This window comes from Amblyomma maculatum, chromosome 8, assembly GCF_055883805.1.
Source record: "Amblyomma maculatum isolate TAMU_Amacu chromosome 8, ASM5588380v1, whole genome shotgun sequence".
Lineage (NCBI taxonomy): Eukaryota > Metazoa > Arthropoda > Arachnida > Ixodida > Ixodidae > Amblyomma > Amblyomma maculatum.
This window is the reverse complement of record NC_139351.1, coordinates 112,812,567-112,839,963: the sequence shown is the minus strand read 5'-3', so window position 1 is coordinate 112,839,963 and position 27,397 is coordinate 112,812,567. Positions and strand designations below refer to the sequence as shown.

Genomic DNA, 27,397 nt, shown 5'->3' with positions numbered 1-27,397 from the left:
CAGATTTTCTGCTCTTGGGCTCCAAGATTACCTCGGAAGGAGACTGCAGCCATGAAATTAGGAGACGCCTGCTTCTGGGAAAGAGAGCAATGGTTAGTCTTGACCGCCTAGTAAAGAGCAGAGACATTAGTCTGCCAACCAAGATCCGTATAACTCGTGCTATGGTCTTTCCAGTTGCAATGTATGGATGCGAGAGTTGGACTGTGAAAAAGGCTGACCGCCGAAGAATTGACGCGTTTGAATTGTGGTGCTGGCGAAGACTCTTAAGAGTTCCTTGGACTGCCAGAAGATCAAATTAGTCGATATTGTCGACCATAAACCCTGACTGCTCATTGGAGGGTCAAATTCTAAGGTTAAAGCTCAGCTACTTTGGTCATCTGATGAGAAGAGAGGCGTCGCTGGAGAAAGATTTGATGTTGGGAAAGGTTGATGGTCGCCGGAGAAGGGGTAGGCAGCGAACGCGATGGTTAGATGGCATCCTCGAGGCGCTGCAGATGAGGTTATGTGATGTTAGGAAGATAGTGAGAGACCGGAAAGCGTGGCGTGACATGGTCCATAGGGTCACGAAGAGTCGGACACGACTGAACGACTGAACTGAACAGAACTGAAGTATTAGGTGGCTATGTTGAGCAGTTTGTCACCAGAACTTTGTCGGCAGGATTGCATACAAGTGAGAGGAGATAGGAAAAATAAATGGTTGCAGTCGATAGAGGATGAAAAAATGTCGTCCGGTTCTACCGTCCTCTGTAGCAGGTGTGGCCTCCAAACAATGAACACTGATCTTTTAGTGATTTGAGAAACTTGTTCCATATGTTTAATTACGCGTAAGTATTAGGTGGGTATGTTGAGCAGTTTGTCACCAGAACTTTGTCGGCAGGATTGCGTGCAAGCGAGAGGAGATAGGAAAAAACAAATGGTTGCAGTCGATAGAGGATGAAAAAATGTCGTCAGGTTCTACTGTCCTCTGTAGCATGTGTGGCCTCCAAACAATGAACACTGATCTTTTAGTGATCTCTACCACGGTAGAGCCTGCATTCAGGCCGCTTATGCGAAAAATGCTGCTACAGTGACAGTGGTTAAAGCGCGCAGTTATTGCCTTAAAGTATCCGGGTACACAAGGTATCCGGGTATACAAGGTAGATGCGCCCCGCCGGGTTGCGCAGTGGTTACGGTGCTCGACTACTGTTCCCATGGATACGGGATCGAATCCCGCCCTCGGCGGCCGCTTTTCGATAGAGGCGAAAAGCAAGGCGCCCGTGTGCTGTGCGATGTCAGTGCACGTTAAGAACCCCAGGGGGTCGAAATATCCGGAGTCCTCCCTTACGGCGTCTCTCGTAGCATGAGTCGCTTTGGGACGTTAAACCCCACAAACCAAAGCAAACAAGGTAGATGCGCAGCGCTTTAACGCCATCTTTTCATGCCATGATATTTTTTAACATTTTGTTCAAGTTGTTATTGGGGAAAGGAAAGCCCAGTACCTGTCTCAGTTTTTGGTGGACATCTACACTTATTTATGTCAAGGTCATACAGGCTTGACTAGCAGATGGATGCTAAGCTCCAATCGAAATGGTATAAGGAGACCCGTGACACTGCACAAAGTACTGTGGCGTTACAATTTTAACACAAATTGCGTGATAGCTTTGGAATCATTTCCTGCTCACTTATCTCCTGAGGCAAGTGAGGCTTTTGTGTGAATTTGAACATTATTACGATGTAATATGCATCCTTTCTCCAGGCATCAGTTTTCCGGGCTTGCGGCCTACCGTTGACACGAAGGACAAGATCAGCAGTAGAGTAAATACGTTTTGCAAAGTGGAAACCGCGCCTGTGTCAAGTTGACTATTGTGAACATGCAAAAAAAGAATATCAACACATTCGAACTACTGCTTTTCACCGTAGAAATTCCTGTGGAAGTTTGTTTGAAAACACTGTCGAAGAACAAAATGATCTTTGATTGTAAACACTACGAAGAAAGACCTCTCTCGATACTTCGTTTGAGCACTTAAGCGTTGTTTGCCATGCTATCGCTAACTACCAAATATTAGTTCTTGTTCGCTCGGTACTCGGCGTTCTCGACAAATAAAAACGGCTTAGCAAAACCAAGCTGTCACGCGCAGCCGGTTTGCTAGTTGCTTCAAAGGTCACGTGGTATTTCTGAAGTCCGAGATAATACAAAAGATAGCTAGGAACACAGAAGAAAACGAGCTTCGAAAAACTGAGGCACCTGCTGCCAGAGCAAGTGAATGAAATCCTGACGGACGGTGTCCCAACGTCATTCTCAGGTTAAGAGCCTCATTACCGTGTGCCCGGTGAAACCGACGAAGCCTTTGTTCTCTCGGGGCTCGCATCCTGTTTTGATACTTGACTGAACCGCTTGGGTCTCAGACAGCCGAAAAAGCACTTGTTTCGCCATGCAGTGTGCTCAGGAAGTTAATTGATTTCGACCGTGACTGATTTGATTAAAGTGCGCAGCATGTTCTCTTTGCAAACATCTTCTTGTGTACCAGTGCTGATATGTCACCGAAGTGGCAAAAAAACAACAAAAAACAAAATCAGGGTCGAGTGTCTGAGCCATTGTGAGGTAATGGCCCTCCACCACCCAACGATTCAAATGAGAACGCGAATTGACTATGGAGAATAGGCCTAGAGCCGAACTGCTAAAAGCACCCTGAGGACAAGGAGTTCGTATTCGAAACCACCCCTCCGATTTGACTATTCTGATTCTCTGTTCCTGCCTTACATACCCTTAAACTTTACTTTGAAGAGGGGAATTTTATTCATCACTCGCTGCCTATCTCGATTTGTAGGTCACTGAAATGTTGCCAAAGTACCCCGTCTGTGAAAGTGCTGCCACACCCCTAATACAGTTTATAGTTTTTTCATTCAAGAATTTTAGGATTCTCACGAAGCAAGTTTCATTATTCACCCATTGAGCAAAGGAATTAAAAGAAAATGATGAAGAAATGAAGAAATGATGAAGAAATAAAAAATGGGAAATATTTAGGCACTTCGATGTCTCGTAGAAGCACGGAGAAATACCACCTGCCGAATGATGCTATGTGATTACAGGTTTCACAGCTTTTCTGCTCAGCTAAACAGCAATAAAGCGTGAGTCGACAACAAGTTTTGAAACATGACGTTATCCAGCCTGTTGTCCAACATTCTCACAAAGGGAAAAATGGTGAAGTGCTTTCTTTCTATAAATTCGTTTGCCTCCGCGAGGTCATTTGATGTGGAGATGTCTCCAAAGGGCTTTTGTACGATTACCATACCTGAACACCAACATCTTGGCCCATCCACTGACTCAGTGCCTCCAAATGCGACAATTTCCTGCATTTCTGCTGAAGAGGTACGGTATATTTCTTGATCTTTAAACAAAATTAACATTACCATTATCTGTGCGAAGATTTAGAATCTCCCTTTTAGAACGCAGCTAGCTGTCATACGCCAATAGGCGGTTGAGCCGCGTCGCCATTCTTGTCAATGCAATAGAGCGGAAGAGAGTCACGAGCTGAAGAGTATTTCTCTGAAGAAGAGAAAGAAGAGCCACGAGATCTGCTCCGCTCACTCGTGCCTTTTCCTTTTTCTTATTCTTACAATATCTTTGGCTTTGAGTCGTGAGAAGAATAAATAATGCTTTGTAAAAGCACGTACATACATACATACATACATACATACATACATACATACATACATACATACATACATACATACATACATACATACATACATACATACATACATACATACATACATACATACATACATACATACATACATACATACATACATACATACATACATACATACATACATACATACATACATACATACATACATACATACATACATACATACATACATACATACATACATACATACATACATACATACATACCCCGCCGGGGTGGCGCAGTGGTTACGGCGCTCGACTACTGTTCCCAAGGACGCGGGATCGAATCCCGGCCTCGGCGGCCGCTTTTCGATGGAGGCGAAAAGCAAGGCGCCCGTGTGCTGTGCGATGTCAGTGCACGTTAAAGAACCCCAGGTGGTCGAAATTTCCGGAGTCCTCCACTACGGCGTCTCTCATAGCCTGAGTTGCTTTGGGACGTTAAACCCCACAAACCAACCAACCAACCAACCAACATACATACATACATACATACATACATACATACATACATACATACATACATACATACATACATACATACATACATACGTACGTACGTACGTACGTACGTACGTACGTATGTATGTATGTATGTATGTATGTATGTTGGTACATACATACATACATACATACATACATACATACATACATACATACATACATACATACATACATACATACATACATACATACATACATACATACATACATACATACATACATACATACATACATACATACATACATACATACATACATACATACATACATACATACATACATACATACATACATACATACATACATGGTAAATAAGTGCAGATACCATCTCAAGACGGCATGAAATTGATACAAAGTAAACTGATACAAAAATGGCAGTCCCCTTGGAACACTGAAAGAAACAACAATCTACACCTCATACAGCCTGTGATAGAAGAGTGGAAGTCGAGTACCCACCTTGAACGTTCCAAAGAAGTGGCTCTACGCCGTCTTCGCTTAGGGCACACACATTTAACACATAGCTTCATTTTAACAAAACAGGATATGCCCCTGTGTGATTCCTGCGGACACGAGCTAACAGTTCCCCACATTTTAATCTCATGGAGACAGCTTGAACAACTAAGACAAAAACATTTTACGCAGTTTTACAAAGAACACATTCCTCTTCATCCAGCGTTGCTTTTAGGTGAAAATGCGCTCGTTGACTTGTCCTCTGCTTTCAGGTTTTTAATAGAAGCAAATGTTCTCAACAGAATGCTAGTTTAAATTACGTAAATGCAACACTCAACATTGAAGTTGGCGCATGATAGCCTAAGTTGCTTATGCGCCACTAAACCCAACACAACAACAACATACATACTTTCATAATGCCGCGATACCTTCAAAACTGCATTTGTTGTTTTTTAACAGCCGCCGGCATGCGGGCTTATCACTGTGATCCTGGCACGCGTATCAAGTCGTTATCCCGTGTTTGTTCATGCTCGTTGTCGCGATACGACGCCTTACAATTTTCTTTGTCGCGAAAGATGCGCCGAGATCTGTCTCGAAGATTCCGATCACTTGCGTAAGTTTCTACAGTGTTCCAGGTTGTGCTAGTAGCAGTTAGTGATGTTATCTAGATTGTTTTGAGCAGCCTTTAAATTGAGCGTTGACGAGTGTGACGAACATTCTTTGTTCGACGATCGACGAGCGCGTTTGTTGCTATCGCCGCCGCCGAGTTGCTGAGATCTTTTGCGGACGCAAGTGAGCCCAATAAAGAGTTAATTTCAGTACCATCAAGCCTGTTTCTTTTTTTGGTGCCAACGGCTTTGTCAGCACTACGTGACAATATTGTATGTATGTATGTATGTATGTATGTATGTATGTATGTATGTATGTATGTATGTATGTATGTATGTATGTATGTATGTATGTATGTATGTATGTATGTATGTATGTATGTATGTATGTATGTATGTATGTATGTATGTATGTATGTATGTATGTATGTATGTATGTATGTATGTATGTATGTATGTATGTATGTATGTATGTATGTATGTATGTATGTATGTATGTATGTATGTATGTATGTATGTATGTATGTATGTATGTACCCCGCCGGGCTGACTCAGTGGTTATATCGTTCGACTACTGTTCCCAAGAATGCGGGATCGAATCCCGGCTTAGGCGGCCGCTTTTCGGTGGAGGCGAAAAGCAAGACGCCCGTGTTCTGTGCGATGTCAGTGCACGTTAAAGAACCCCAGGTGGTCTAAATTTTCGGAGTCCTCTACTACGGTGTCTCTCATAGCCTGAGTCGCTTTGGGACATTAAACCCCAGAAACCAAACCAATGTATGTAATGAACCATAACCCATCGCGGATCATTTCGTCATGCAAGCACTCCGAAAATTTGCGAGTGGTTGCAAATCAATTACAAATTCTTCGATGCAGAACGTAGTCATAGACGATGTCTCTACGAAGTACGAAGTGCCTTTAAACGCCTGCAGTACAACGTTGTGTAATACACCTTTTTACCCCAAGGTAACTTGACAGCCAGTAGACGACAGGTAGTGTAAGCGTGTATGTGGTGCACAGAAGGGAACGAGCGACTTGCTCGGCGTTAGATATGAAAACCTTTTGTTTAGTTTCGGTTCCCACGTTCCCGCCGCCTCCCAGCATGGGGCCTCCGCCGTGCGGCATCTTTTTGTGGGCAGTGTTTATTTCTGTGACCACCAGAGCGTTGCCTGATTTCTATCCCTCGCTGAAGTCGCGGATCCCATCAATTTATCTTCTCCTGCAGCACAGAAGCACTCCGAGAAATCTGGCTTCAGAACTATTTATAATTAGTTTTTCAATTTATTTAGTCCAGCTGAAATGTGATTCCAGCGCGTCAGAGGTGACTAAAGGAAAATGGAATTTTATAATTTTAATTCTGAAAGGAATCCCAGCATTAACACCATTTTCTATAAATCTGCGAAAACCTTAATTTCCATTCGGTTTAAAACAATGAACGCAGGGAACTAACTGTATATCTGGGACTGTATGACGAATGTACTGACCATTCAAACGAAGGATGAACATAGAGATTAACTGAAAGCAAATCAATGAAGAAATCGGTCACTCAGCCATCTAGCTTAATGTGAGAAACGCATAATGATAAAAAAACTAAAGCTAATGCAGTTAATCAGACTGGTAATGAGTTTGTTTTATTATTCTCGCTAACAATTTATGCCATTATTTACCCATTTTTGTTTATTCCAATACATATTCAAATAATGGCAATAGAAAATGAAATAAGTGAATCATTTTATAAGTCTATTGTTCGATGCTGACCATAAAATTATCGACTCGTCAGTCAATCGACTACTCACAGAAAAAAAAATCATCCTGTCAATCAATTAGGCACCTAATCAACGAATCAAATACTAAACTAAGAAATAAAAATTTTGGGGTTAAAAGATTCGGCTTCAAGGTCATGGCACAACCGAGTTAATGCTTCTCTTCAGCGGCTCTTTTATCAACCCTGGTTCGCGTACTCCCACCCCATTACCAACATGAACTTTTAATTTCGATTAATCGCTGATTTCTTAATTTACGCCTTTATCATCTCGCAAAAACTTTAAAGCATGCAGTCTTTAGTTACGACATTATTACAAAAGGATGAAAGAACATACAATATAGTTATGACACCCAACCCCCTCTCCCTTTAATCATGACGATCCTACAATCCTACAAACCCTACAAACCAAACGAAACGTACGGTTTCTTTAGCGTGATCGCTGGTGTGGCTGGCCCACGCCACCGACCTTCCGCTGTCACCCTAGTGGGAAATTGTGCTTGTTCCCTTATCACATCACATCACATCACATCACATCACATCACATCACATCACATCACATCACATCACATCACATCACATCACGTCACGTCACATCACATCACATCACATCACATCACATCACATCACATCACATCACATCACATCACATCACATCACATCACATCACATCACATCACATCACATCACATCACATCACATCACATCACATCACATCACATCACATCACATCACATCACATCACATCACATCACATCACATCACATCACATCACTTCACATCACTTTACCTTAAAGACACCTTTACGGGGTGTTACATAAGGGTGTTATATTTGCTCTCTTTGCTCGCGTTGTTATATTTTGCTGATGTTAAGGGCTTGTAGTGATGTCGGCACCTCGGCACTGGGAGATATCGCCCCCCCCCCCCTCCCCCCTCTACACCGTGTAGCGGGCCCCAATGCGCGCACTCGCAGCCCATATACAAAAGCCGTGTTGCATACATAGCATAGCCGTGTTGCATACATAGGCAGGAGACATAGTCCTTGGAGTGTGGGAATACAGCGTTCGCAGGGAGAGAGGGCGTGCTGCGCGTTGGGGGTTAGGCTCAGGCGAGGAGGAAACTCGACCTCGAACGGAGCCGCGACTGCGAGCAGTCGCGTGGCTTGAAGCTCTCGCGGTCGCCCGAGAGCTCCGCGGCAGTCATGCGCACCTGGTCCGGTTTTTAACGGTTTACGTGCTTTGAGTCTGTCGTGCGCGGTACAACCAGTGCGTTGCGGCGTGCTGCGTAATTGCTAGAGGAGTTCTTTATTTGTTTTTGTATTAAAAAGAAGCAAATATACGCCTTTTGTGCTACATTGATCTGCACTGTCTACTGAGTGCCTTCCTGGAAGCCGCTCCCATCCGCTAACGGATACCCAAAACATAGAAGGGAACACTGCTGGGCCAGGAGAGCTGCAGTCCCTCGTAGGAAAGAAGAGCGGAAGTAGCGTAGCTTTTCTCGCCGAGTTTTCGCTCCTGTAGCTCAGAACCTCCCTCCATTAGTGGCGGCTCCCCAAAATTTTCCACCTGCTAGTGCGGGGTAGTTGCTTTGGCAGCACGGTTGCCATATATCGTCGCACCATCTCCATTCCACAGTCAGAAGTGTTTCCATTACTGAAGCCTCGCGGGGGACGGGGAAGATGAGTCAGGGTGCCGGTGCCTGTTGCGGGGACGTTTCCATCTGGGTGACCAGAGTCCTGTGACTGACAGCCAACTATACGTGCGTCCATCTGTCCTTCCGCGAAACAGAGAAATCATTTATTTTTTTTTCCTTTCTTTCACCATCCCACCCCACAAGGTTGTGGAAGAACATGAAAAATGCATGAACCAAGGCCATTCGTTTCGCGCATCTTTGAACACAAGTTGGCTTTTTCTCAAAGCCGTTGACAGATGCGACGGTGTGCTGTCGCAACTCAGATGGCCCACCTCCTTTCTAACGCGCCCTCTTATTTTGACGCACTTCCCTAGATGTGTTGGTTTTAAATGTCAGACGTCATCTCACATGCCTTGTGCTTTCCCGCGTATCAAAATGTCTTCGGAGCTTCTAGAGTTTCGGAGTCCCTGGCCTCTTCATAAGTGGAGTCGTTTCATCTAAGGCGAACAAATTTAAAAATGGAAGTTTATTTTTTGTTCATGTTTAGATTTTAAGGTCCCTTTTTTATGTTCACGATATTATAGTGGTACGTAGAGGGTGCTCCTATCAGACCTACCTGGATCTTGTCCCTGTCTTCTTAAAATGTTTATTAGGCGTTGTCTTTTACCAAATGGTTAATAATAGCTTTCTAGGCTTTGTCGTTCTGTTTAGGCATTTGCGCAATGACGTCCCAATTTCGTCTTTGTGTTTGGCGAGGTTTCACTGAAGCGGCAGTTTTTTAGAATTCCCCTTTTTATCTCGTTCACTGACAAATCTTCAAGCGTACACTCTAATTCTGGTAACCCATAAAGCTACCGATATGAGAGTTACAAGCAATAACTGCGTCTAAAATGAAGGTTACAGCAAGAGCGTTTTGAATGTTTTGATAAATCTTGGCCGACGCATAGGTTACAACTCAAGAAGGGCGTTTTATAAGTTATTTACTAAAGAGCTGCCTTGTAACTCATATAGAAAATACTGCAATCCAGTTTTCGGGGTTCTGTAACTGATAAAACGCACCTCTCTGATAACGGTAACCTATAATGGCGCGGCAATTCTGTAAAAATAAAAATAAAACTGGTAGTTTGTTTTTCAAGGATAAAATGGGCTTTTCCCGCCATGCGATGCCGATCCATATGACGGGAAAGCCAGTGGGGCTGTTTTCTCTCTGTCGGTATCTTTTTCTACTCACATTTCCATGCGCGGCCATTCTTTTTGTGCCCACTGCTGCAAGGAAAAAAGCATGTGATCATGCGAAATGAAATAGAAGTTTGCTCTTGTGTGTTATGATGCTTTACACATTTTAGACAATAGTTCCAGCAAAATCAGCTCGGACCATCATCTTTATCGAGAAAGCATAGAGTAGTTGTAATTTTAGGGCTAAATATTATGACACTTTATTCCCGGTTCATGTGATGCCACCAACAGTTTTCTCCGGGATAGTCACCCTGTGGTACACTGACGGACAGCATAAGATGCATGCACGTTCTTAAACAGAGAAGAAAGAATTCAAGCTCTTCATTAATTCTTTGCGCTGCCGTGTATTAGAGCTGAAGAAATTTGATTTCAGACGTGGAGTATAGCTTTGCAATTTGGGTTTGTGGCGTGGTGACAGCTCTCGACGGCATATCCTTGGTATTGATGTGTCCGCTGAGAAGAGAGCAAGACTGGAGTCACACTCACAGTGTACTCATCACCACGATGAGAATCACCATACGAGCTTCGCGGGTGGCTCCACATAATACCGAATAAAGGTGGCTGGTAGACTTGTATTAGACTTTTACATATTGCTGCCTGATGACTGAAAAGGAAAGCAATAGGCAGTTGGGTGTACCCTTCATATTTGTTTCCAAGCACTGGCAATTAACAGTAAAGAAGAGATGGAGTGCCGCGTTTACGTGCTCTGCTGCTTTGGCGATATTTCGTTATTAATTACACAAAACATATAAGGTTAGGTGGCGGAAAATATTTGATTAAAGGAATGGTAACTTGACTGAAGATAAAGCGCACGGGAAGACACACACAAGAGAAGAACACACAGGACACGCGCTAATCAGTCACTTCAGTCAAGTTACAATGCACCATCTAGCCCAACTTCAAGTTTTGTTAAAGGAATGGATGTCTTTATTTCTGTTGTTTATGGACAGTACATAGATCTCTTATAAAATGAGTCAAAATTGGCTCAGGGGACGTGTTGTGTTTACTTTGTAGGTATTTATCTAAAGAAAGGCTCGTGACACAGCATGAAACTCATGCTGTGTCACGATGTACCTATCAAAATGTACCTATCATACCGATGTACCTATCGCACTGCTTCAGCGCGTATCCATATGACGTACCAATAAATAGAAATGATCGCACTGTTTTTAAACAACGAACGTTGCGTAATTATGAAAAGAAAAAAAAAACATTTTCGTCATTTCTTAAACTCTGTCCACGTATTCTCCTCTGCATCAGGCTTCACAATCATTAAAACGCATCGCATACTTCTGTTTCGCTAGTATTTACGACCCGTCGAATTATACTCTTAAGCAAGGATGCAGGAAGGATTGGATCTTAGCTTCCTAAAAAAAAACAAAATGCCTGGAGTAGTGAAAAGATGCTAGCGGCACGGAGGACATGTTTCGATACCATGTGGGCATCGGAGCGTTCATGAGCGCTGGGCTACCGAGAGGGCGCGCACACCAGGAGCTCGTTTGAAGGGACGGCGCAGATGAGTTCGTGATATGGCATAGCCAGATAGCTGCGTCTTTCTACGTCGTCTCGCCTCAGCGCCCGATTTTCGCTTCGTACGACGCCGGTATAGACGCTGGTAGCAGAGAAGATGACGCGGTGCCGAAGAAACGCTGCCTTGTGGTCAGCGATGAACTACAGAGGGGGGGGGGGGGGGGGGGGGGAATGCTGTCATCGCGTTGCAATCAACTCATGCCTGACCGTTTGGGCCCGCTCCGCAACGCGCCTAGCCAGCGCCGTTTTCCAACTGTCTCTTATCAAGAACGCTGGGAGAGGAGGAGGACGAGAATAACTAGGAAGACAAATAAGTTGGGCAAGATGCGTCATCTCGTTTCATGAGTGGACGATGTAACGGAAATCAAGATAGCTGCAGGCAGCAAGGACATGTTTGGCGTCGTGCGCGGGAAGTGGACTGAAAATCGCCGACTGCCCGCAATAAGTTTCGTCGACATCGAAAATCAAGTGGGAAAACTGCGCACCCTGCCCGGCAGTACACGGGAGGATGGACGAGATCGGTGAGTATCTGTATGTGGACTTTTTACCTCATGATTAGTTGTGTAGTTTTATACTATGGCACGCTTGTTTGTACGCGAACAAAGGGGTGAAATTGAGCGTTGCTATGCACAGCTTGGTCCAGCGCATTCCGTCGGGGCGTATAGCGCGTGTTTCGCCTGCGTCTGTTCGCATTTTCTAAGTCGCTGTAGGCAACCTGCAATGAAGTTTGCTGTGTCGATCGCCGCGTCGTAACGCACATCCTAGCGAGAACAGCAAATACTTTTGAGGCGACTTTTTAGAGCGTTTTCACGCCACCTGTATGAGCTTGCAGGGATCAGATTGCACGCTGTGTCGAAACTTTGCGTGGCGTGTGTTAGGTAACTTGGCTGCATCGAGAGCACCTGGTAAAGGGAGTTATCTGCCACACGCGTATCTCTAATGCTTCTGAACATGTTCGGTTGTTCATCGCAAACCAAACGGCTAACAGCAGCATTTTTGAGTCACGCTCCGGGACAATTGCAGCGCTACCTATGCAGTGCAGGTTGCCTGTAGAGATTTCTACTGGTTCAAGGCGCGAGAGCTCGTCGCATGCCATGCTAAAATTTAGATTGATATGTGAAATTGAAAAGTTACTTGTCTTTAATATCCGTGTCACACGGGCACTGTAAAGGCATTTGAATAAAAAGACACCTTCCCAAAAAGAGTTTCATCCGCAGACAGACGACAGAGTTCAGTCGCCTTTCCAGAAGCGGTCTTTTTCGTAAGCGGAGATCACCGATCTCTTTTACGACTGGAAAGGAGTAGCCCAGTGGAAACCAATGATTATCGTTCAACAAATAAAGGAAGCAACAGCGAATTTTCGTGTCACATTTATGCATTATAAAAAAGAGGTTTACACTTCGCATAAAGTTAACTAGGCACAATAATGTAGTTTTTCTGCAGCACTCTCGTAATCAATTCTAAGATATCACGTAGTGACGCTAACCGCCGATGCGTATGCGCGCCATCTTCTTTAATTTAACGACTGCCTTAGCTCAGTTAGGCCTAACGCGACTAAGGTTGCTAGCATTTCGGTTTTTGCTTGTGCTTCAGGTCTCACGTGCTCTTTGGCATGTATTCGCTATATACTGCATTATATGAAAGGTGACTCGATATAGGTATAAAGCATCGCTTTAACCACACCGTACGAACGTGCCAGCATGTCCTCAGAGCAGCGTATGAAAGAAATCACATTCTGTCGAAACAACTAATTCAGAGTGCCGATCAATAATTGTACTAGTATATCAATTCAATTACCAAAAATAGATCAAGAGCTGCATCAGCATAGGTGGGGTACCGAATAGAATGTGAAGTCAAATAAATTAGTTTTTTTTTTCAAGGTCCGTTGCAAGGCATCTAAACTGCGCACTTTCAAGCAATGTTCAAAATGTTTCAATATGTTACAAATACCGCAGTTTACAGATGGCTCAAACAAGCCGTTTTTCTGAAGCCATGTTTTTATAGGTAATGTTTCCGTGTGCATATTGCCCTTAGTGTGAGGCGAAAGTAACATTTTTTGTGCTCGCGTAAGGAAGCTATGTCCTGGAAATTTACTATACATATTGTATTTTTCCATTATTAATTTGCATCTTTGACTGGAAAAAAACAATTTCATCTGTACCGCGCTGTTTCCCCTGTGTACAAATTGTATGGGGCTCTGAACCTGGTCAGGTGCAAGTACGCACCTTTTGTTCGGGGTCCTTTAGTTTCTGTATAAGTAAACTAAGAGTAAACTTCAAACTCCGCGTGACCGTTTAAGAACTCAAAGCCATGCGGATTCTGCGACCCGCCTTTCAAACTCAACCTCGACATCGCCAAACTTCATAAATTTGGACAATGCTACCCTGCTTTAAACAAGAAAGGAGCACCTCCAGCGCCGTACACGTGCTTTTATACCTCCGTGTAAGCCTCCCCCGCCGTCTAACCCGTGCAGAGGAGGTGGCGCTTCGGGGAATTAGAGTTGGGGTGGCCCTAACACCAGCAGTGATCCGAAAATGACAATTATATTGTTACGTGGTGGCATGACAAGCAATGGAACACGGCGACACAACAGAAACAGAACAACGTGATGACATGACGATGAAATATGCTTTAATGGCCAGCGGGCTTGGCGCGAGCGCTTCGCCCCGTGCCACTGCCCACTTCGTCATCTTCGTAGCACTACCCGGGGCCACCGAGTAATCGTCCCGATCGATTGCTAGAAATCCATTGCATGAAGTGACGATGAACACAGACACAGGAAAAGATATCAAACGCTTGACACCACAATGAATGCGAAGATGGGATGAATGCTTGCCCCGGAGCATAAGGTCCAATCTTCACCGTTTGCCGAAGGCCAAGGCTCATGGACACGCCGAACGGCTTGGGCGGGGGTGCTGTCTTCGCTCGAGTGGTCATGAGGTCGCTTCGTCGTGGGGTCGGTGGGGTCGGCTTTGGGCTCTTCCTGGTCGTCATGTGTTGTGGTCAGGGCTGGGGACGGGGCTGGGGAGAGTGGCTGGTCGGGTCTGAGCACAGAGGGCTGGGGCAAAGCTGGGCGGTGATCTCCACGGGCTCTCGGTCGATGGACCCGGCGTATGGTCGTCTTCGACGGTGCAAGGCGAGGATCCAACCAAATGTTATGTGGTGGCATGACAAGCAATGGAACACTGCGACACAACAGGAACAGAACAACGTGATAACATGACGATGAAATATGCTTTAATGGCCAGCGGACCTGGCGCGACCGCTCCGCCCCGCGCCACTGCCCGCTTCGTCATCTTCGTAGAAATATCCACACCCTGAGTGCCCCGTCTGCAAGTCTAGAAATATAGGAGCTGACATCCATCACCTGCTGTGGCAATGTCCAGCGTTGAAGCCGACGCGGATCCGGCACCTGATGGCAGCTTGCCTTTCCCTCCATAATCCGCAGTCATATGCCGTTTGGACGCTGGGACCGCATCATCGTTCACCCCTCGATTTAATTTCATCAGCCAACCTTTTTTTAATTTATTCGACCACACCCTTCATCCATCATAACATTCCTTTTATGCCCTGAGGCAGTAAACTTCGCAAAAACAAAAAAAAAACAAAAACAACTTCTAACTTCAAACATCAATCGATAAAGAGCAGTAGGGAAAAGCATTTAAATTAATGCTTTCTACAGGCGCTTTTGTGAAACTGAAATAAATAAACAGGTGCTTACAAATCGAAAAAGGCAACCATGTCGCATGTGTTCCATGGAAGATTTTTACTGACTTTAACACCCCAAATCGACTCAGGCTAAGAGAGACGCCGTAGTGGAGGGCTACGGGAAATTTCTACCACCTGGGGTTCTTTAACGCACATTGTTCATCGCACATCACACGGGCGCCTAGCTTTTGGCCTCCAGTGAAAAGCGGTCGCCGAGGCCAGGATTAGATCCAGCATCCTTGGCATAGCGGCCTAGAGCCATGACCACTGCACCACCATGGTGGGGGTTCCATGGAAGAGCCCCGAATAAAAGTCGCAAAATCTTTATGAAAACGCTGAATAGAAGTTCTGGCGCATTGAATAATTTGCAAAACATAATCTAAAAGCAAAGTACATGCGGTAGCTCTGCCGAATATTGACTGATCATGTGGGGCAAACGTCGGAGTACAGCTCTTTACAGCCGTGTAGGCTTGGGCTTGTTAGTAATGCATGATGCAAATAAAACAAAAAAAGAGCGTGCACCTAGACGAGGACGAAGGAAGTGCATTGGACACACGAGCGCTAACTTGCATAATTTGAAGGGATCGCAGCTTAGGCGTACTGGTCTAACTGCTAACTTGTAGCACAATTAGTTTGAAATAACGGAGCAGTCTGGAACAACAGAGCAGGCCTTTAATGGCACGCCAAGGTATATGTGCAGTGGAGGCCTGCTAGAGCGGATCGCAGAACGCGCTACGCTAAATCTCTAAAATGAGTCGAAGTCAACAATGAGGCACTCCTGCGTTCTTGAAAGGAATAAGTAGGCTAAAACCCTCCACAATGCTAACTACGCACTTTCTACTGCTAAACGAAACCGTAATAATCTTGGCAATAAATTAGATGTCCACAAAAGATTATAAGCTGTCTAATGTGCATAACGTTTTGTGAGTCTTTATATGCACCTTCATGCACCTTCATTCACGGTAACGGCAGAGCGCCAGTAATTCATTGCTTCTCTATTATCACAAAACCTATTTCTATCGTTACTATATTTCTTTATCAAGTTAAAGTATTCTGCTCTGCTCATTTTCCAACTGCATGATAATGAAAGATGCGTGTATTCTCTTCCCTCCACAATTTGAAAGATGCATTTATTCTCTTCACTTCCACAAGTCAGTATAAACAGTTTCCCAATCCTGCCAAAAGCCCAACGAGCATCAAGAAACTTAGTCCGTGTTACCGAGGTTGCAATCACAAGCCGGTTTCTTCGATCTGAGACATGCCATTATCCCGACTTACGATTCCTTAGTAGACGCGCCGATGATCTCCTGGTATCTGTTTACTACTGTTACTCCGAACTGACACCTCCCGCTTGCTGCTTCCAAACTTCGTTCCCACTCAGTTCTGCCTATGATGTCTAAATCGATGAAGCGGATAGGCAACCAATGGCAGGACCTGTAGGAGAGTAGTGGACGAGTATCTACACGCGAACACTGACCTTCTATTTACTCGTGAAGTGTTTCGTCTACCTTTGTACAACACTTAATAGCTATAGCCGAGCGTGCGAGTCGAGTTTGGAACCACACGACGGCAACCCCAGAGAAGCCAAGCTTCTATACAACAGAGTGTTTCCCCCCTCTGTGATAGGTCACTTCTGATCCTCTTTCAACTCTTCTTATGACAACAGATCGTAATGTCCCAGATTCCGACGGTGTTACGTGTTACTTATAGCAGCAACAGGATGAATATACCACGGACATAAAATATAAAGCGGCAATGCTCGGTCTGAGCTTGGCACGAACGCGACGCGCGCGCGCGCGTACACACACACACACACACACACACACACACACACACACACACACACACACACACACACACACACACACACACACACACACACACACACACACACACACACACACACACACACACACACACACACACACACACACACACACACACACACACACACACACACACACACACACACACACACACACACACACACACACACACACACACACGCACGCAAGCAAGCTCAAAGATACGCGCTCTTCTAGCGATCTGTGTTTCTCCTCCGCATTTCTGACTTGCAGCTAAGATTCCCGGAGACATTCATCCATGCGCAGGCCAGACCTTACGAGAAAGACGGCCCAGTCCCAGATGGGCCCGGCAACTGAGATGGCAAATAAGCAGAGCAACAGAGTGTGGGCCAATGTCCTGCAGTGCTTCATCCAACCACTTGGTTCTGCTCTTCCGTTCGTCGTTCACTCTATTATCTCTTTCTCCTCAGCCGCTTCTAGCGAAGATGTACTGCTTTGCTAGACGGGACCTCAGTTCACTCAATCTCGTACTACATGTGGCCGCCCGGAACTGGGAGATGTTCGCAATGTGTCGTCGGAGGCTTGAGGTACTGCCACGAATAATTTAGTTGTCGCCCTCTCGTCCCGAAATAATGCCTGATCCCTTGCTCGTAAAATGCCAGACGTCAGAAATATTCTTGCGCATACCTTGAGATAGAGAACGGTGTCGCAGGCAAATGAAGGAAGGGAGAATCCGAAAGTGTTTGCGACGTATTCGTGCTATTACGCATAAGATGATCTGCAGCGGGAACTCTTCCTGCACGTCGGTATAGCGTAATTCTGAAGAACAGACTGAAATAGGCCCACAAAGAACTCTCCGGGAGCTTCAATACCCACTTCGCAGACTACTCTGAATATATGCTCTGACTCTATTTCTCGACTTTCTCTTCGACTTGTTTTCTCTATGCAAGGTTTCCTTAGTGTGTTATCGGAGACATGAGCACGCTTTTCGCCTGAGGAGACTTAAAGAGACGGGCTGGCTTCCTTAGCCGACTCCAACTGTCCCTGGAGGCAGCAGTCCGCTTGCCACATTGTTTCCTTTAGCACTGTTTACCTGGACGGCAGGGAAAGGCTTGATTGCGGCGATGGAATTGATGAAGGAAAGGAAAGGAGACGATGTGCTGCGCTTCACCGGATTTCTGTGCAAGCAATAAATAAGGGGGGGGGGGGGGGGGGGGCAGGAAGAAAATGCTAACCTTCCAGAAAATCATCATTTTCGGAAACTCTTGAGCTTACAAAGAACCCCTTCGGTCTAGTAAAGCAGGCACTAAATAAACAAAAATATGGCCGCTTTGAATAGTTAATCAAATGAGAAGTAGGTGCGTAGCACCGCTTATCCTCGCTATACCTTTCATGCATTACCACACACATCTGCGATTTACACTCTCTCCAATATCTTCCCTCAGCTCACGCAAGAGGTGGCCTGCAGTCAGAAAGAGAAATAGCGCCGACGGTTGCGCTTTCAAAACACACAATCTAAGGCCCAAACATTCCGATCGCTGACCTTGGTCGGTTGCGCGCGTGCGGCGCTTTCAAAGGGTCGTATATCCAGGCGTCTTTCTGAGAAGACACCGACAGCAGATCCCTCTGCCGCGCATTCTCCACACCCCGTGTTTCGCTGCGATTTATGGCCTCCGCGCCCTTTTCCCTCAAACCGAGAGACAGCAGTTAGTGCCGAATCCACAACCACTGCGCCTACGCTGTGCTTTTTAACTGTTCTGGTTTGCCTCCTTGGCGGCACGGTCGAAGCGCGACTTTTCCGAGAATCAGAACAAACCAAAACCGATGGCGTCGCCCGTTTCCATATGTTCCTATACCGCTTCGGAAGAGCGACGGCCTGCGCGACCATAATAAATAAACTCGCGTCAAGCTGCCACTTGACCTTGGCCGCCCCTTCGGTATCTCCCCCGCGACAGTGGACCCACGGTGAACACTTCGTTTCTAGGAGAAGCCCGCAAACTTAACTCCCCCTTGGAATGGAAATTCTTCTGAGCTGACGAAGGTGACTTATGTTCGTCCGCTCTTGCTGCCAGCCTTGCGTGAACGTGAGCATCCAAACGGCCGCGTCTCCACCGACTCTCGATTTATGGGCCTCCGGCTTTGCGGTTCTGCCTTCGTAACCGTTGCACTTCAACATGGCGAACCTGCGCTGCAGTGCCAGGTGGCCCGGCTTCATCCATTGCGACGCGAAGCAAACGCCCGCACGCATGTGCAACGCTGCCGAGCGACGGCCGCTACGTCCGCAACTGACACGCCCCTTTCTTACTGTCTTACTCTCTAACTGGGTGCATCATGCTGTCGCTCCGCTCCTTCAGTGTTAAGTCGCGTGAGGCGGGCGTCGCCACATTCCCTTCTTCCTCTTCAAGTTCACGGAGAGATGGATGGCGCACGCTCCACTTCCTCAATGCTGAGCCGCGAGACGCGTGCGTAGCCGCCTTCTCTTTCTCCACTTCAAGTTAACGAAGACAGAGAGAGAGAGAGAGAGAGAGAGAGAGAGAGAGAGAGCGAGAGAGAGAGAGAGAGAGAGAGAGAGAGAGAGAGAGAGAGAGAGAGAGAGAGTGAGCGGCTTCGGACAGACATCGGCGAAATCCGTGATTGCGGCTAGTAGTGCTACGCACTAAAAATAAAAAGCGTAAAAAGTCGCTATATTTTCAGCGTGGACTTCCAATAATCACAATACGTAAAGTGGATCCGTTGACACAGCACTCTGCTCTCGCAGAATTGGTTTTAGCTATTTTGACATTATAGTTAGGCTCTATTTTCTGGCGCTGCAGTCCATCGACCTTTATTATCGAGGTTTTCTTTTAAATCGGCTTTTGCTATAAAAGAAGAATTACCAAGTAAATCATGTAACGTAGTGACGGACGTTTTACATTAAGGTGATTTTAACAAGGATAATAACCATCTCCACCTGACCATTGCGGAAACAGGTTACAGCGAAGAGGACAATTTTTATCTTGTCGGACTCGACAGTGTCATCTTAATGCAGTTCAATTTCTTGCTAGCGAGTTCGGTATCTACAGCCTATCGAAAGATTATGTGCCCTCTTGCGACAGTTAGTCCATAAGCAACGTTAAGGGGAAAAACAACGGAAGTGTAGGTGGAAAATGTGAGTGGCAGCCAACCGATGCATTCTTGTTAAAGACAACCTGAAATACACACGAGAAAGCTTACATCCACCGTTACTAATCCGGCATACTCTCGTTTCACATATCTGTCACGTTTCGAAGACACTGTAGCTTTGAGGTATTGCTACTCTGCGAGCACATGTGGAGCATTTGTGAGTATGATGATCAGTTTTCTATTAGCAATTGTCATAACAGCAATCAGAGCTCACTCGGCGATGAGGTCTGCCTCTTTTTTCAGCATTTCCTTCTTCATATAGCTGGACATTGTTTTCAGGCTTCCGCGTCCACATCTGATGTGTTATATTGTGAAACTACTGTTGCACCTGCATTACGTGCCGAATTTTGGTGACCAATTTTTGCTTGCGATGGTAACTTTAGCATCTGCCATAAATACACCAAATCTTTCTGTTCATCACTTACGCGCTTATACAACTGACACAGAGGAAACGGTCTCCCTACCGTGTTCTCTCAAATTCATTGGGTTATCAAAGAGCTGAACCACCACGACCAGCAAATGCTTCAAAGACAACTTTTGTCAGTCACTATTCTAGTCACTGTCTGACACAGTAGGTATGATCATTTGAAAACGCCTTGCTGTGGTTTTTCCCTCTGTTCATTTTTATCTGTACCACACTGTCAGAAACTGGCTTAAATTTCTTGAAAAAAAAAAAAACTAAATCCGGCGCACCGCAGCACAGCGGTCACAGTACATCGTCATTAGAACGGCGCACTCAAGTATTCGTATGCCCCGCAGCAGAAAATAAGAAAGCAGAATTTGGAAGCTGGGCGAAAGTAATAAATAGAATAAATGCATGTATTTAAGCACTGAAGTCATTCATGAATAAAATATCATAAACTTCCAAATGCCTTAAGACTGCAAAATTTGGGAACTCTTCCGTGCAGAACTGTGGTTTTAAGGAGGCGTACCACTGCGCACAAAGAGGCGCGCTGGAAATTACCTTTTTCACAGTTCAGTCAGAACTGGGGCAATGTTTCTTCGCACGGACTGGCATAATCAAAAAGGGACTACACAAAACACTAAAGAACCTAATAGAGAACGGTCTCATCAGAGACAATAGCGTTTTGTCCAAATGGCAAGAGAAAACAAAAAGGACAACGAAAAAAAAAAAACAAAAAAACAAACACCAGGTACAGCACACCTCTTTCTTCAGTAACACAAAGAGCAGTTGCGTGAACAAGCCTGCATTGGCTGGGAACGGCTCTGAAACAGTGTCATTCCACCAAGATAGCCACTTAAAATTGAACGGGCTTCTCGCTTGAGGTGTGCGCATTTCTTTGCTTTCGAGTTTAGCATGTCAAAAGCGGCGATAGGGAGCCGGTTGACGCAAGGCTACGTGCGAATCGACTGATAGGGCTCCGGTTCATCGTTCGTCGAAATGCAGCACGCATTTCTTCTGCTCTTCTGGTTTCCTTTCCGTTGTATGACGTCCTTTTCCTTTTCCTTTTTCCAAAGAAGGTGATGTACAGGCGAAATAGGGCCCGCCTCCACTTTATAGAAGATCCATGGGCGTGCTATTTCTATAGAAGAAGCAGGGCAAACACAAGGCCGCCTCAGTCTGCGTTTATTCCCCTGCTGTCCCCACGTTTGGCAATGTCGCAACATGGCTCCGAGTCTCTCCCGCGTGCCCCCCCCCCCCCCCCCCCCCGTACCTAGCATCGTCTTCGTAATCCTTGTTCCGTTTGTAAACCGTTGGTTCTGGATCGTGCCTTCTTGCTTAGTGCACAAACCGATTGGTGTGTGCAACCTATGCTGCCCTGGTACTTAATTCTATCGTATAGACCTCATGCGGCCGAAAAGGCGTCGTAGACTACAGTATGGAGAAAACGTGTAAATAAATGCACTCGGTCCATACGAAAATTTTGAGGCAACCATCCTTTGGCCAGTTTTCAGGGTGGTGCCGCACTATTTCCTTCTAATTTACCGCCCATCTGTTAGTCTAGTTTTAGGGTGATTTGCGCTAAGAATTTCAACCGACCACATGGGTACAGTCTTGGTCAAAAGCCCTGAAGGCAAATTATTTTCGTCTCATCGGCAAAATGAAGCCGTCACGCCATCATTAAATGCCAAATGGGATTTTAAATTCCAGGAAAATGATTTCTCGTGACAACAAGGAAGCACATTAAAGCATTTTCAAGCCCTTCACTTATTAAAGGCGCCGGAAAATATTTTGGCTTCAGGACTTTTGGTCAAGGCTGTACCTCCTATTGCATTATATTCTTTGTTAGTGTAGTTTCCCATAGTCAGAAAGGTACTACGCCTTGCTCCCTAATAAACGAAACAATTAAAGACGGTTAACAGTTTACCAATCCTTGTACCAGTCTCTCAAACATAAAAAATCGCGGAACAAAAATATGCTGTTAAAGGCGCCTTGCGTGTCTTATAAGCGTCCTCGCAATTTATGAAGATGTTATTACGTGGTAGCGTATGCAACCCTGTCATAAAAAAAAAAAAATGTTGATGGCATGCAGCGTAGGAAGTAAATAGAGTGGACGCTTCAGCTCTGACTTCAGCGGTGTGATATTACAGAGTTATTGGCTGCTGTTCCACGTACACCTCGTCCACGTACACCACATTTGGGAACACAGCGCGGAACAGGACGCAACACAAGAAAACGAAGGTAGACAGGACGGAGCGCTGAACTGACAACTTTTATTTCAAAAGAATTTAAGGGGTGCCTATCATAACACGTGATCAATTCAGGGGGAAAAAACACTGCTAAAAACCTTTCTTGAAGAAAGAATTGGCCAAAGACTACAAAAATGTTAAGAGGGATAAGCTCTGATAAATAATTTCTGCTACATGAAAGTTATCTCCAGTGCTGATAACCAGAAAAAAGAGATGAACATTTAAAAGCGAAAACACGACAATGTTTCTACAAACAAGAATGTGAACATGGTACTAATCGCAATGAAAAGAGGTAAACAGGTAATTTTGAATTCTAGAAATAAAAACATTGACAGGACTGTGAGCATGACGATAACAGGATAAAAGCCCAACAAAAACACGGCACAAAAGATTGTCAACGATAAACGACTACAAAACACAACCAAAAAGAGGTGAAAGTTTTTCGAACTCTGTTAAAATCTGTACTATCTTGAGAGAAAGGCTACTTCTTTTTCTGACAGTAGAATTGAAGGCATGCTTACGCACTGATCATTCATCCTTTGAATGCTGGCAGCTTCCATAATCTCACGCGTTAGCTTATCGACATGTCTCCCTATCACTGAGGTTTTTTTGAATTCTGGTAAGCATCTTGATTCCGCATGTTCACAGTCCCTACAATGAATGCCCAGATGGCGCGACTTTTGAACGGTTACACTGTATTTGTGTTCTTTCAATCTCTCGTTTAGGCAACGACCCGTCTGACCAATGTACTTTTTGCCGAAAGACAGAGGATTGGAATAAATAACCGACTTTGAACACTGAACAAAGGGCTGCTGGTGGCGAGTGGTGCAAATGTTCCTTACTTTTTTAGGTTTATTTACACGATTGCAGAGACGTGCTAAACGCTCAGGGGCACTGAAAACTACTTCTACACCAACTTTTTTTTTCCAATTTTTCTCAGGTTGTGGGAAATTTGGTGCTTGTATGGCAGAACAACCAAATTTTTTCTGCGCATCTGTTGTCTTTCAGCTAAAGGTCTTTTTGACTTATTCAGCATACCTTCAGCAACAGAGGCCAACAGCTTAGGAGGGTAGCCTGCTTGTTCTAATCTGGCTGTCTGCCTTAAGAAACTTTTTTCAATGCAGTGATTGCAAGATTTTGTCAAAGCATTTTTTAAACAGCTTGAACAATATTCCTTTTTACAAGCTTAGAGTGAGCTGAGTCAAACGGAAGGATGGGCTTATTGCCCCTGGGTTTGTATGACCAACATATATGATCTGTCTTAAATTCGAGACTGAGTTCAAGGAATTGTAACACGTCTTCTTCGGGCCGCTCATGAGTTAAAACTTAGGGTGTCAGGCACTGTGAAAACAAATCTAAGGCTGCTTCTACTTCCAGATTAAACACTTCATGACTGCAATCAAAGAGCACCAGAAAATCATCAACAAACCGGAAGGCCTTAAGGATCTTCGTTCCTTCCACCCGTCTAATAATAGCATTGTCAAGTTTAGCTAGATACAGGTTGCTTAAAACCGACGCTATGGCAGATCCAATGCAGATACCTTGTGTCTGCAGAAACACATGGTCATTCCACGCGGCGAAAGTTGATTGAAAGTACACTGATAAAAGATCCAAGAAACCTACTACAGGAATGCCACATTCATTTTGAAAGGCAACCGCGCCATAATTATCTATACATTCACTAATACAACTGAGAAGGTCATCATGGGGAATGGAATAATAAAGATCCTTGACGTCTACTGAGAAACCTAGAATTGTTTTTTTCTGCTGTGTTTTCAAAAATTCTACAACATCGCCCGAATTTTTTTACCAAGAACGGGTCTAAAAGAGGTAGATTATTAAGATGTTGTTGCAGAAACTCTCCTACACACTTTTGCCAAGTTCCTGTTTCTGACACGATAACACGGAGAGGAACACCTGGTTTATGCGTCTTTGATGTAAAAAACATTTCTAGGCTAAGTTTTTTACTACCCTTAATAGAATTGCAAAGTTGCTGCAGGTTTAGTTTTTTGCACATTTTCTTCACTTCATTTTTGGCCTTCAAAACAGACTCACCACTGCGCACGTCAAAGGAGGATTTTAAAGGAGGCTTTTATCCTGTTATCGTCATGCTCACAGTCCTGTCAATGTTTTTATTTCTAGAATTCAAAAAAACCTTTACCTCTTTTCATTGCGATTAGTACCATGTTCACATTCTTGTTTGTAGAAACATTGTCCTGTTTTCGCTTTTAAATGTTCATATTTTTTTTTTCTGATTATCAGCACTGGAGATAACTTTCATGTAGCAGAAATTATTTGTCACAGATTATCCCTCTTAACATTTTTGTTGTCTTTGGCCAATTTTTTCTTCAAGAAAGGTTTTTTAGCAGTGTTTTCTCCCCCTGAATTGATCACGTGTTATGATAGGCACCGCTTAAATACGGGTCACCTTCTTTCTTTTGAAATAAAAGTTGTCAGTTCAGCGCTCCGTCCTGTCTACCTTCGTTTTCTTGTGTTGCGTCCTGTTCCGCGCTGTGTTCCCAAATATGGATTTGAACCAACTAGCCCAACAGCAAGTGTCACGTACACCACTGTGCAAAAGTGGAGAGACCACGCGAACACAGCAATTATTATTTATTTTTATAGAAAGATGCATGCGAATACTTTGCTTGGAGAAGATGGGAAGCATATTAGTGAGGCTACCCTATACATAACTTAGAAATAACCGCTTCATTGCTAGAAAAAGGTAAAGTGCAGTTTTGTCAAAACGCATGTTTTCTCCGCTTTTGCGCAAGGGTGTAAGTATATGCACTTTCCTATGCTTAAACTACGCTATCGCGTTTCTTCTTAATTTTAAGACGAAGCTTAAGCGCCCTCTCTATTTTTCTTACTTTGATACTGGGAAGAAAGGAGAAAGGCTGCTGGAAGGGCGACGCATATCAGATGTCATAGTTGTTTCTTTGTAGCCCTTGCTGAGAATGAGCTCGCACAAGTACACTCAGTGAGATCATTACTGAAAGGTTTCTTCGTCATCTTCGGAATAATGATGCCACAGAATATAAGGCATTTAGTTAACGTAAAGAAAGCGGAATAATATTATTTAATATATGATATCACTTGCTAAATGAATTTGTATAAAAGCAAGTGCTATCTAAAATTTAAACTCACATGATCTGAGGAAACAACAGCTTCAGGGTAAACCGAATAAATTTAAAATAAAGAAAGGCCAGTAAAGGTCAAGGTTGAGGTTCAAGTTGTAAATTAATTCAGGCGGGTTCGGCCATGCATTACACCAGTCAACAACAGCTCTACCGCAGATATACATTAGAGAAAAAATGTTGAGGACAATTGTAGATAGGGCTGAGAGCTGTAGCCTAATCAAACGCACGAACAGCCACCAAAGTCAAACTTCTGCTATCACTATTTAAAATCCCTTTCGATCAGTAACGGCCAAGCTAGCGGTCCGCCGATCACCATCGACAACTAAAGAGCGCAGTAATAGGATTAACGAGTAATGGCGGTGAGTACGTGAAAATTCAAGCATGTTCTGCATGCAGCCGGGCGCTTAATTCTACAGCTTTGAGGTATCGCAATGAAGGTGAGCAATAATTAGCCCCGCTTACATTGTTAAAGGTTTAGTCTCTACTAGCTCGGTTATTCTCTTCATTAAGGTGCACAGGCATGTTTTTTTTTTCTTTTGCACCTCCATTGCATCCAAAAAGAAATACGCTTGCGATAAGACCCGTTCCCGGATGGTGTGTGGTATTCAGTGGAGCGATCTGCAGAGGCTCATATGCAATGCAAATGAGAAGTGTTTATCCCAGATAATTTATACGTTATTGGGAAGGGGGAGGGGGGGCACTCGTGAAGGGCCTTCCTTGACGAAGGAAGGCCCTTTTCTCTCTCTCTCACACACACGCGCGCACACACGCATGAAGGAAGGCCCTTTTCTATCTCTCTCTCTCTCTCTCAAACACACACACACACACACACACACACACACACACACACACACACACACACACACACACACACACACACACACACACACACACACACACACACACACACACACACACACACACACACACACACACACACACACACACACACACACACACACACACACACACACACACACACACACACACACACACACACACACACACACACACGTATACACGCATACAAAGTGAAGAAAAGAAAAAAAAAGGCTGGTAGCAGTTGCTAACAAAATATGGGATCCGGACATAGTTCACGAGTTCGCGAGCGTCGATCTCGTCTGTCGAGGTCTAGCTAACGCTCGGCTTGACTTCATCTAAACTAATGACCAACAACGAGAAAGGTGAATAGCGAATAAAGTGAAAATAAATTCATTATACCACACCAAACATCCGGGTCAAAATGTATTCGCGGCTCATCGCTATACAGGGAGTACAAAATTGGCCTTTCCGGATTTTTGTTTAATGTCTCTCTTCACCCAGTTTGACCAAATCAATGTCCAGACTTTTTAAGCGTGCAGCACAAAAGTGCGATGCCTTAGCTCAGTTCAGGAAGAGCACGGATATACCAAGTGCCGTTGTTTGATTATTTACGAAATAAAAAAAAATATTTATCGGGGATACGTCTGCATGGGCTTTGCAGGTAGAATCTACAACAAGGTAGACACCATGTACGGTATAGAGCAGAACGTTTTAAATTT

The 27,397-nt window shown here is 44.5% G+C and overlaps 1 protein-coding gene across 2 annotated transcripts in view; it reads left to right on the top strand.

Moving 5' to 3' along the window:
• Positions 1-11,808: 11,808 nt before the first annotated feature.
• Positions 11,809-27,397, top strand: part of LOC146182220 (uncharacterized) — a 296,023-nt gene continuing 280,434 nt past the window's right edge. For both annotated transcript variants that reach the window (XM_084577270.1, XM_084577269.1), the window contains exon 1: positions 11,809-11,910. The gene's annotated coding sequence lies outside the window, so the exon portion shown is untranslated. The remainder of the gene's footprint in view (positions 11,911-27,397) is intronic.